The sequence below is a fragment of the Haliaeetus albicilla genome, chromosome 3 (assembly GCF_947461875.1).
Source record: "Haliaeetus albicilla chromosome 3, bHalAlb1.1, whole genome shotgun sequence".
Lineage (NCBI taxonomy): Eukaryota > Metazoa > Chordata > Aves > Accipitriformes > Accipitridae > Haliaeetus > Haliaeetus albicilla.
Window position 1 is genome coordinate 38555810 of NC_091485.1, and position 11329 is coordinate 38567138.

Below are 11329 nucleotides of genomic sequence, written 5' to 3' on the forward strand. Positions count from 1 at the left end.
CTTGCGGGCGGGGGCGGCGGCGGCAGCGCAGCGTGCGCGGGGGCAGGTGCATGCGCGGCCGGGGCGCCGGGGACGCGGCCCCGGTGGAGGCGGTGGCGGGGCCACGTCGGCGGGGTGAGCGGAAGGTGGGGGGGCGGGGAGGGGAGAGGCCGGGGCCCCCGCGCCGTCGGCGGCGGAAGCCTTTGTTCCGCGGGGCCTCGCCGGCGGCGGAACAAAGGAGCGGCGGGGCCGGGCGGGGGCCGGGGCCGCTGCCGGCGCTGTCCCTGGTGCTGGCGGCGGCACCGAGCTCCCGCCGCGGCCCGCCGGGACCGCCTGCCCCCGGCCGGGCGGGCACGTCTCGGCGGCAGCGGGTGGCCCGGCGCGGCGGGAGCGTCCCCGGCGGAAGAAAAGCCCAGCAGCCCCAGGGGGCTGAAGCGCAGGGGAAGAAGCGGCGGGCAGGGCAGGGGTGCGGAGGCGGCAGGAAAGCGGCTCCGCCCGCGCCTCCGCCTGTGCGCGGTGCAGAGCCGCTGCCCCGACGGCGTCCCCGGGCGGGTCCCCCCGTGCACCCCTCCCGGCAAGTCCGCCTCCGCCCCCCCCCGTCTGAAACAGGCGGGTTTGAAGCAGGTCCTGCAGGGGCTCTGTCCCGCTCCCGTCTGGGCTCCGTCAGCGGCCACCTCCGCGGCCTGATTCTGCACTGCCCTCTATCAAAGGGCGGCCACAGCCAGCGAGGGCAGGGGATGCTCTCAAACGCTAAATAAGGCAAACCAACTGAGCAACGGTAATAACCACAAGAACAATAATGATAACAATACTATCCGCCCGGTGGTCGAGGGCTTTGCCCTCTTCCCTCTTGCACTCAGCAGACAGTGCTGATCGCAGCGGGTTTTTTGCCAGAGACTGGATTGCAGATTGGACTGGTCGCCCTTCTCTGCAAGGGCATAAAGGAGACGATTCCTGCCCTTTCCCCAGCCTCTCATCTTTTCACCCCCTTGTAATCATCCCCGCGTGGTCCGGCAGACAGATGAAGCACAGGGGTTACTCTGTCCTTTCCCTCCAGCTCAGCACGTTGGGGTCGAGTCTCCCCTGATGCATTGCCTGCTCCTGCCATGCCGCATAGCTGTTCTCTTTTTTTGCTTTGAGATACCTGTACATCTACCTACACACGCATACGCACATTTGTGTGTGTTTATCTATGCAGCCTCAGAGTGTGCTAATTTCTATTCACCACCGCTTCTTGCTTATATTTCCTTTGTAAGACCCAGAGCGTCGCAGGATCTCAGGGGAGCCGCGCAGGGAACAGAGAAAAGTCCATCTTCGCCTGCTCGTGTGTGAGCCAGGATGAGCCGCAGCCAAGACTGACCCTTACACAGGTAGAGAGCAGGGAGGGCCTTTAAATGCAATGTGTCCTGAGCGACCTGAAGTGCTCAGTTAAACTGTTTGCAGGATTACAAGCATCAGCTGACCACCCCTGCATCGAGGCATTAAGTCCGCCACAACTCACTTCTCTTTTTTCTTCTTGGAAATCGATGCTAAAGATTGGCTATAAACATTATATTATTCCATAGCAAAAGAAGCATAAATATGGAAGTGAGCCTGCCACTGCCAATCTCTCAATGTAGCCTTTAAAATATTTCTTAACGCTTGGAAAGAAATGGAACTTTCTTTGGAATGGATAGAGCTTTCTTTTGGAGAGCGTCCAGAGACAGGGAACCTTGCTGCCTTCTAAACTGCAGTAGCAATAATAACGGTGGTGATGATGATGTAGCACATAAAAAATAGATGTAAGCAAGGTCTGAAAGGCCCAGGTGATGGCCCATGCCACCCAGAGCCGTGCATTTCCCCTCCTGATGTCATACTGCTGCCGTAGGAGTACTGAGGTTCTGGTGGCGGCGTCTGAAAATAACCTGCATTTAATATTCATCACTTCCCTTCCTGCTCTGAAAACGGAACGAAAACCCTGCTCTCAGCAAATTTTCCTCGGGGTAGCCTGATTTCCGAGACTAACTCAATCATGGCTTCCCACGGGGAGGAGAGGGGGAGCGCTGCCTGCCAGCCCCCTCTGCAGTTAGAAGCCTTAAGACACGCCCCCCTCCCCCCCCCTTTTTTTTTTTTAATTATTTTCTTCCTTTTCCTTCCCGAAGCGACGCCTGCCCGGAGCTGCGGCAGCAGGGCCTGCCCCCACGGCGGCCGGGCACTGCCCCGGGCGGCGCCGGCCCGGCTTTGGGGGGAGGGGGGGCACGGCGGGACGCTCCGCCCCCGCCCCCTCGGCCACCGCCGCCGCCACCGCGGCGCCCCCTGGCGGCCGCGCCCGGCGCCCAGCCCAGCGCGGCAGGGCGCAGCGCAAGCGAACTCGGGGCAGCGCTCCCTCCCCGCCCCCGCGGCCGAACGCGGGGAGCTTCCAGCGTGGACAATTTAGAAGCCACATTCCCCGTCGAAAATAGCTTTAACACGTTAAATGCACGTCATTCTGAAGGTTTTGCGATGTAGAGTCTGAAAGGCTATCTTTTCATGCCTGCCCGAAGGAAACCGCGGCTATCCCTCTCGTGCAGATTCAGCGCTGTAGAATATCAGCTGTGACACGAAAATAGGAAGGGAAATGGGCTACTACATGCCTGCTACAGCTGTTGAGGCAGTCTGGGACATCAGTTTCACTCAGGGACAAACAGTCATACTATAGCAAGGGGCAAAGTCAAGGTATTGCCCAGTTAAGTAACAGGCTAGTCCTCTTCAAAAAGTTAAAATTAAGCCTCTAATTTGGCTTTTGAATCAGGCTGATTAAATACCAAGATTTCATTTTGTTTCACCTGCCCTCCTGTATTCAAGGCAGTGGCTAAGAACGGTGTAGAGCACAGGTAAGTCAGGCGATAAGCAAAGCAAGCCCTCCGGCAGAGTAAGCACTCTCCCACCGCAGGTGGGATAGAGCCTGTCCCAGCAGCACGATCTTCCCCGATGCCTCCGCTGAGAGATGCAGAGAAGCAGCACCGCGTCCGGCGCTTCAAGGCCTGGTGCACGACTGCCACTGCCACGGTGCGGGAGAGCGGATGAGCCAGCCAGCAAGGTATGGCATGAGATGATTAATTTTCACACTCTGCACAAACTTCCTTACATTTCTTTCATCTTACTTAGCTCTGCTGATACTGATAAATTACCAGAATAACTAAGAAGTGAGATAATAGAGATAGCAATTTGCAGTCAAACATAAATTAATTCTCTCTTAATCAGGAACTGCTTTAATAGCATGGTGGGTATTAAGAGTACAGCACTTCTTAATATTAAATATTTGTGTGGCTGGAGTAGTCTTAAAAAAAATCTGACTAGAGAAGTCCCACAATCAGGAAATAGGGAAGAAATACACAATCTGAAATACTCTGTTACTATAAAATATTCGAAAACGTAACGTGATGACAATTTGATTAGCACCAGGAAACTACCAAATTAACTTCATGTACTGTTGATGCTAAGGTTGGTTTATAATTCACTGTATTAATTCTGTTTATTAGGCAGTGAAGTACAGGTTGCACATTGAATAATATTAACTTAAATACACAATACTTGTACACAAGTACTTCGAATGTAATCTAAGGTTGTTAACTCCATCACTAACAGATTTTGGGTAAGTGTTCTGTGCAAGAAAACACAAGATGAAGTATCTATTCACAGGAACTAACTAGTGTACATCTAAACTGATCTTAATGAATGTAAGTGGTAAAGGAGTTAGTAAGCAAGGCAGTAGCATTAATTTCTTAGCAATTCTAGCAGAGAATTACAGAATCCTTTGAAGACATCTTTACAGTGCTTGGAATATGGAAAAACCTAACATACTGACAGGTCTTCCCTACTTCAGAGCATTATGACACGTCTGTGTAAAAGGACTGTTCAGTCTTTTCTGAACCTAAAACTTCCTCCATACACCATTCAGATCTCACAAACTAGATCAATTAGAGGTATTTAAAGTATTTTTTGACTATTTAAAGATTTATGATTTGATTTACTGTTATACATCCAGAGTACGAGGCAATCAACTGAGAGAACATTTTTTAGTGAGTGTACAGGTCACTGTAAAAAGCTCTTACCTTCACATTGTTGTTTTTCAAACCTAATTAAGAACTTTTTCCTATTTGTTCTTTCTTTAGACCATATATGTTCAGTCTACTAATATTTGTGGATAAAATGAGAAGAGCAGCTATGACAGGAAAACTAAAGGTACAGCCTTTAAATTTTTTACCATGTACGCTTCCAGGTAATCTGACAGACTGGGTGAAGCCCATTAAAAATCAAGGGCACAACTCCTTTCAAATTAGCCAAATTGGGATATCTCTGTCTCCTATTAAATTGAACAAAATAAAAAAATAATTATGGGGCTGTCACTAATTAAAGCAATAATTACTGAGATGTTGACCTATTTTAAAGATTCATAGTTCCTCATCTGTCTTCTGCAGAGGATTCTAAAGGCCAATCAGAATAACTCATTTCCTTGAAAAGAGTGTTAAAACCGCAACAGAAAACAGAAAAATCAGAGGGTTTTCCTTCTTTGCATTTCTTTTGCTCAATTTCAAGCAATTAAAATGTCAGATTCCCTGCCTTAGTCAAACCAGCGAAATCAGCTGTAAGTTTCAGCTCACAAGTATTTAAAAAAATACTTAGAAATCTTGACTTTTTAACCTGTCAGGTAAGAAGAAGGAAGTGTTAATTTTATCACGGTCAGTACAAAATCAAAACAATGTATATGCCTGTTCAGATAGATCTGCATTTATATGTTCACAAGCTTGATTTTAGTAATCTTGACTTTTTAGCTGCACTCTTAAGACCAAGAGCAAGGTTTAACCAGATGGGACAAAGATTCAAAGCATGCAGGATGCAATATATGTTTGGAAAGGAATTCCATCCTTCCCTACATGAAGTCTTGATTTAAGATGGTGCTGCAGCACATACTGCAGACCCCAGCTGTGCTCAGGCCCTGCAGCTCTGTACCGGGGTAAGAGCCCCTACGTGCTCAGAGCCCCCCTGACTGCCAGGATGGGGCTGGCGTTTTGGGACTGTTGAATCCGCTTGAACTGAAGGTTCATACTACTCACGCGGGTAACGGGTATGACGAAGGCGAGTGTTCACACTATATGCTTAGTGCAGTCAGTTAAATGCATCCAGGGGCTTCCTAATACTATATATGCACAAAATAAAGCATTAATTCTACATTAAGAGAAGAAATGCATAATAATAGCAGAGATGGCCCAGAAACACTTTTCCTATCTATGAAAAATGTAGGACTTTTGGCATATTATGTAAGAAAGAATAGAATGACTTTAAGGACTGGGAATAATAGAAACAGAATTAAATGTCGTGTGAGAACGTGGAAGATCACACTCTGGAATTAATGAAACTGTTTCAGGTTGTACGTTAGGACTACAAACGGCTGGAGGCAGTGGGAGGAAAAAGACTTGGGGTATCATTTGGTTGCACATCTGTATGCCAGGTATGTGATATCCACCTGGGAAAAAAAGGCCAGTGGGATGCTATTAGAGGAAATTATTTTATGCTATAACCCTAGGTGCAGGCAAGGCTTCATTGGGAAGGTTATGTACAGTCTGATCAGTCACGGTCAGGCAAAGGGCTGCCAAGACAGCTAAGAGGGTGAAGAACCTCCAGCTCATGAGGTGATCACAAGAACTTGATTTGTCAGTTCAGCAAAGTGAAGTCGGAGGGGAGGTGTGATGGTTCTTGGCAAATACCTAAGAACAACACTGGGACAGTCAAAGAAGTAGTTGTACTACAGGATGCTGGCGCTAATGCGATATTGAAAAAAAAAACCCAACAACCTAATCTAAGCATAAAGGGAGGTAAATTTATAAACAGCCTTCTTGTTAGACTGGTGGAGGGGGGGAAGCTAGTTTTAAGAGCGAGTAACTGAATTCATTTAGTGGGAAGATTATACTGATCCTCTTTTTCTAACGTGTTGAAATCTTTAAAAAATTGAAAAAAACAACAGAAGATATTTCAGCCTGGATCAAGCAAAATCATTTCACATGTATTTATGAGTTCTAAATCTATGACAATTCTAAAATAAAAGGTTGTTTTGAAAGAGGGAGTGAGAGAAAGAGAGAAACAGAAAGAACAAGAGCAAGAGCAAGAACAAGAGAGAAAGAGAAAAAGAAAGAGACAGAAGAAGACACAGGGAGAGAAAGAGGGGGAACTAAAGGAAAACAGGGAAAGAGAAATATTTTCAAATAAAAGAAAATGTTCATAACAAGGTGTTTTAATCCATTCATTCAAGGTCTTTTTGAGTTGGGTAATTTATCAAAATGTACTGTTTCAGTGTTTGGTTCCAATGAATCAGCATTTTTTCCTTAATTATTAAAAATCCTAAATGCTCTGCTATACAAAAAATGCTCTGTTCTTCTTTGAAGTGTTCCTTCAGTCATTATGCATAACTTGCATAATAAGATAGACTTCAGTATGTGAATAATATTGTAAGCTTACAGGAACAGAAAATCAGGGTATATTATGGCTTGGTTACCATTGCTGGAAATAAATTCTTTCTTAATATTCTCTAAATCAAGGGATTCAAAAGCTTTTTTTCTTTATTCATTTTTCTGATTTGAAGCAGAGATAAGGAAACTGCAAAGATAATGTGTAGATTTTGTGGACTGACAGAAGAATATTTAGCAAGGTTTATGTGATACTAACTGCAGGTGATCAAAGAATTGTAGTTCCTGGATTTTTATGATTAAACGCACGTCAGAGCTCCGATACATTGTTTTTGTCTGCATGGTGGTTTGCACACAGGCATATATAGATTCAAAAATATGAATAAATAAATACACCCAGGTATCAACTATATTAATATTAATCAATTTTCAAACAATTAGCTGTTCATACAGGCATGTTATATCATAATCAAGCTTCAGCAGTACATAACCTTCATATAATAAAAATGTTTTTATTTTCCCTCAATTTTGGAGACAAAGCAAGCATTGGAAAAAAGTCACCTAAAGATGCAAAAGTTTGAGGAAACCCTAAATACAGGAAAACAAGAGGTTAGAACTGAAGTCGACTGGTTTTACCATCTTAAACTACAAACACTGATGCCTTTCCAGATATAACACATGAGCCTGCAAGATGACGGCTATTCTGTGGCTCACGTGTGGATGTCAAGGACCAAAGATGAAAGACTACCCAAGCTAATTTGCATGGAAACTGCAAAAGCACCTGGAATATTAGGGGAATACAGAAACTGAGTGTTTTATTAGGAAGAACGCAACTGGTCCCGAGTAGAAATGAGGACTGAGACTCAATACAAATTTAAGTGAAGAGAAATAATTCTGCAACTTCAGAAGTTTATACCGCAATATGGAGAAGCACAGAAAGGAGACAAATAGTTCAAAGAGAAAGAGAACTGTGAAAATTACATACAAATGTTTTTAAAATGTATAACGTGTTTTCTTCAGTTGCGTATGTTCATCCTTTAACGTTCAGCTTAAGACATTTGTGCAAGCAACTTTATTTCCAGCAAACATTAACATTTTGTGGGCAAACACAAAAATCCCTAGATTTTTATCTCTCCACACGCACATGTTTTTGTTCAATTTATTCAAGCACTCATCCTCTCAGAAAGTAAGAACGATTCTATCCAGCAAGCAAGAACCATAGACAGGCCTCAAGTGAATAAGGAAAGCCTTCGAAGAGCCTTTTTCTGCTGAAAACTGAAACATCTGCTGAGCATGTCAGAGGAAGCTGTGTCTGCTGGATTCCTGACTGCAGCATATTTCTTCCTTGAGCCACGTGAAGTAGGATGAAGGGCAAAGGAGATGGTGAGCGGGAACAACCCTTGAGCACTGGGATGGCAATTTCAGCCCACAGCCTGCCCTGAAGGAGGGGATACGAGAGGCTGCTACAAAACAGGAAGACAAATCCTTCCTTCTGCTTATGTACGTCCAGACCTGGACTTTAGAAAGGCCAACAAAGAAGGAGAGCAGTAGCTGAGTCCAGGCAGGAAAAGGCAAAATGACTCCTGTGAAGCAATTACAAATGTCAGAGATAAATCAGAACAGCCTTATCAATGAAAGAGAAAGATGGCTGATCTTTTGAATTTCTTCTGAAAAATCCCTACAGAATGAGCAGTAGAAAGTTGGCTTTGAATCTGTTGGAATTATACAGAAATACTAAATTATTGTGTTACATATACACACATTAATTAATGTAACACAAATCAATATAATGGACAACAGTATTGCATATGTTCCCCATCCAAAATTCTGCGTTTCCCTGTTGTGTTTCAGAGTTTGCATCCTATAGCACATGATTCCTACATTTTCCTTAATTTTAGAAACTGTCCTACTAGCAGCCACTGCTCTTCTGGCTGAGAACGACAAGGTGGGGTTTTAGCCATCAACACTGTTCAGCGTCAGGAGCAAAGTTGGGTGAAATGAATCTTTTACCCTTAGGTGAGATGGACTGGAGCTGAAATGCCTGAGTTGCACACAGAGTTGCCATGGCCTTCTATCCCTACTGAGAGCTGACACGTTTAGAAAGTGATTGCAATGGTAGGGGGGGATTAGTAGGTATCACACAAATGGATCATGTTTTCTGAAAGTTCTGGAGAAAAAAACTAAGGAGAGCTGGAGACATTCTGCAAAGCTGATTTGGCAAAATTGAATTTCCTACTTTTTCAGTTCGCCTAACAGTGAGAGAAAATCTAATGAAATAGGTATTGTTAACAGGGCCAAAAATTGTCTGAGCTCTCCCAGACAATCAGCTTCAGAAAAATAAAACCCTGGAAAATGCACAGCAAGAACTTAAGAATATGACCAAGACAAATAAGGAAAAGTGACTTGACACTCTTTACTTAAGTCGTCTATATTCTGGCTTCTGACTATGAATTATTTAAAAGGTGTTTGGAAAACCTCATCACTTATGGGAAAAATCTGCATCTCTAAAGAGATCACAGCTTTGTTGTCAGGATCCTAATTTATTATTTCAATATACCATCTCAGGCGTGCCCAGCTACTGAAACAAGAAAAAGTAATTTTAAGAAGTTTATTTACCCAGTTTTCTTTTTTTCCTCCAAATACAATGTAATAGGCTTGACTACCCTTCCTCTAGACAGCTCCTGGGAGGGCTTGTGAAGACAGCACAGCACGGGGGGCCTGCAGAACCACGCCAGCAGCCTGAGACACAGCAATTGCTAGACAACTGGCATCTAAATTCAACGATATTTATAATCTTTCATCCAATGGCTGGTTCTCACCACAGAGAACTCCAGGGATAGTAACTTGCTGGTAAGCCCACATTTCAGTTCTGGTACTCAGTCTAGGCTTCAGCGACCAGCTATCGAAAGCTCTTGAGATCTGCCTACTCTGGCGGGAGTGGATAAGCGTATGTATATATACATCGCACAGCCTTTCAGCAGGTTGAGTCCCCAGTGCCGCGGTTTGGGAAGCACTAGTACAGCTTACTGAAGTTCTAGCTAAAGTTCCTGGCGTAAGAAAGCTGTGACCACAGCAGTACTGGTTATTACAGAAGTTCTCTCATTGGAAGTGATCAAGAAGAAACCTGACCAAGTATTTCTGCAGGTCAAGCACTGGCAGGGCAGAGGAGCAACATTACAAACATTACATTTTTCAGGATCTCATTCATGTGATTCTCTCTGCTGCTCTCTACTACTTCTATGATGCAACTCTGTTTATAGCAAAGTAGGGACTGCTTAATCAGGACAGTCTAATGTATGGGCAATTATCCAAAGCCACACGTTTTCTAAATTCTGTATGGGCAGAGATGGAGCTTAAGAGCTCTGTAGGGATCAGAGCTGCTAACACACTTCTAAGGAGGGCTCTGGGGACTGGGATGTGCATAATGAGAAAATCTGGATATTCAGTGTGAAGAACTCTCCCAGTTTAGCTGCAGTCTATGTAAATTAAATTTGTATTTAATGCTTGTCACTATGCAGTCCTCTTTAGCACTGGGGGAAATTGGGTAGCCTGTGATTTTTCCCTTTTTTGTTATTAGTGTGGCTGAAAGTGGTTCAGAAAGGTGAGACCTGGAAAACTTGGTCAAGGACGCTGTTGGGAAGTACTATTATATAGCCAAATTTTCCTGTCAGCTCCCACCTCTTCAGGCTACAGCATCATGTCTGCATGCTACATGCTTATTTATTTCCATGTGTTACATTTGAACATCATATGCACATAGTTTGTATATATATATCTGTACATATATCTGTACATATATCTGTGTGTGCATATACACACACATACATTTATAACACACCTACCAAAACAAAGGGGTCTAGAGAACCTTTAAAATACTGGATTTAAAAAAGAAGAAGAGAAAAAAATCTTCTAAAATACTTAATTCTATGTTTTCTTCTATTCCTTCCGCATAACTAAAAGTGCTTCCACTATATTTAACTTCTGAAAGTCTGAAGATATTTTTGGTGTTTACCCTTAGTTCTAATCCAGTTCCTTTGTTACTGAGTCAGTTCAGAAAAACATTTCTGTTCAGGAAAGCACTTAAACATACACTTAAGTACATTCTTAAAGGTAACTCCTCGAATCAGTCTAATAATTTAAAGTAGTATTAATAAACAATCCTTAATAAACAATTCCATTTAATATGCCTTCACAATGTAGTGCTGCTCTCAGTCTTTCACATGTTTCTCTGTTTTACCACTAAGATGACAAATAGTAGTATATGGAAAAATGGCTCAACGTTTTTGATAGTTGAGGCTTAAGATAGCTTTGAAGAGCTTCATTTTCAGAAGCACACCACTTCAGAAAATCAGGTTCACAATGAAAGAGTTGTCCTCTGAGCACCCTACATCAATGATTATTTTGGAAAACTTGACCTACTCTTCTAGGCAAACCATTACATCCATAGCAACATACAACTCGGCTTCCAGTTTGCCACTGTGGTTTTGTAACCATTGATTGCACTGTGAATAGTTGTTGGAACTGATCACGACTGGTATGTGTATATGAGCATGCACATGTCTCTGTGTGTATGTGTATGAGGTACAAACTGGTGTTTGCCCATGCAAAGTGTCCTTCCTTCCCTCAAGGCTCAGTCAGACAAGGCTCCCTCAGTGTAAACAGAGATTTTCCTAAAACACTCTCCACCACTTATCCTTCTTTTCTGCAAAAAGCATGTGTGTTAAATTTAAGAATGGGATAAATTCTATGACCAAGTGCTTCAGCAGTGGTACAGCAGAGGGGCTGCAGAAACAGTCCAGTCCGTGGCCAGTGCAGCACAGGAGAAGGATCATCCACCAGCCTCGCAGCCTGATCCCCACCCCAGTGACGGTGCGCTCCAGCACTCTGCTCGATGTTCTTCTCTTCCTGACAGTGGCAGGGTGAGGGCA

General features: G+C 44.1%; 1 long non-coding RNA gene across 2 annotated transcripts; it reads left to right on the forward strand.

Moving 5' to 3' along the window:
- The first annotated feature begins 236 nt into the window (after positions 1-236).
- LOC138684766 (uncharacterized) lies at positions 237-10583 on the forward strand. Of its 2 annotated transcripts, XR_011324031.1 has the most exons (4): positions 237-1349; positions 2803-3037; positions 4113-4182; positions 6936-10583. It is a non-coding gene; the product is annotated as an uncharacterized lncRNA (long non-coding RNA). The 2 variants fall into 2 exon arrangements; XR_011324030.1 differs by lacking the exon at positions 237-1349 and having other exon boundaries at positions 2313-3037.
- The last annotated feature ends 746 nt before the right edge of the window (positions 10584-11329 follow it).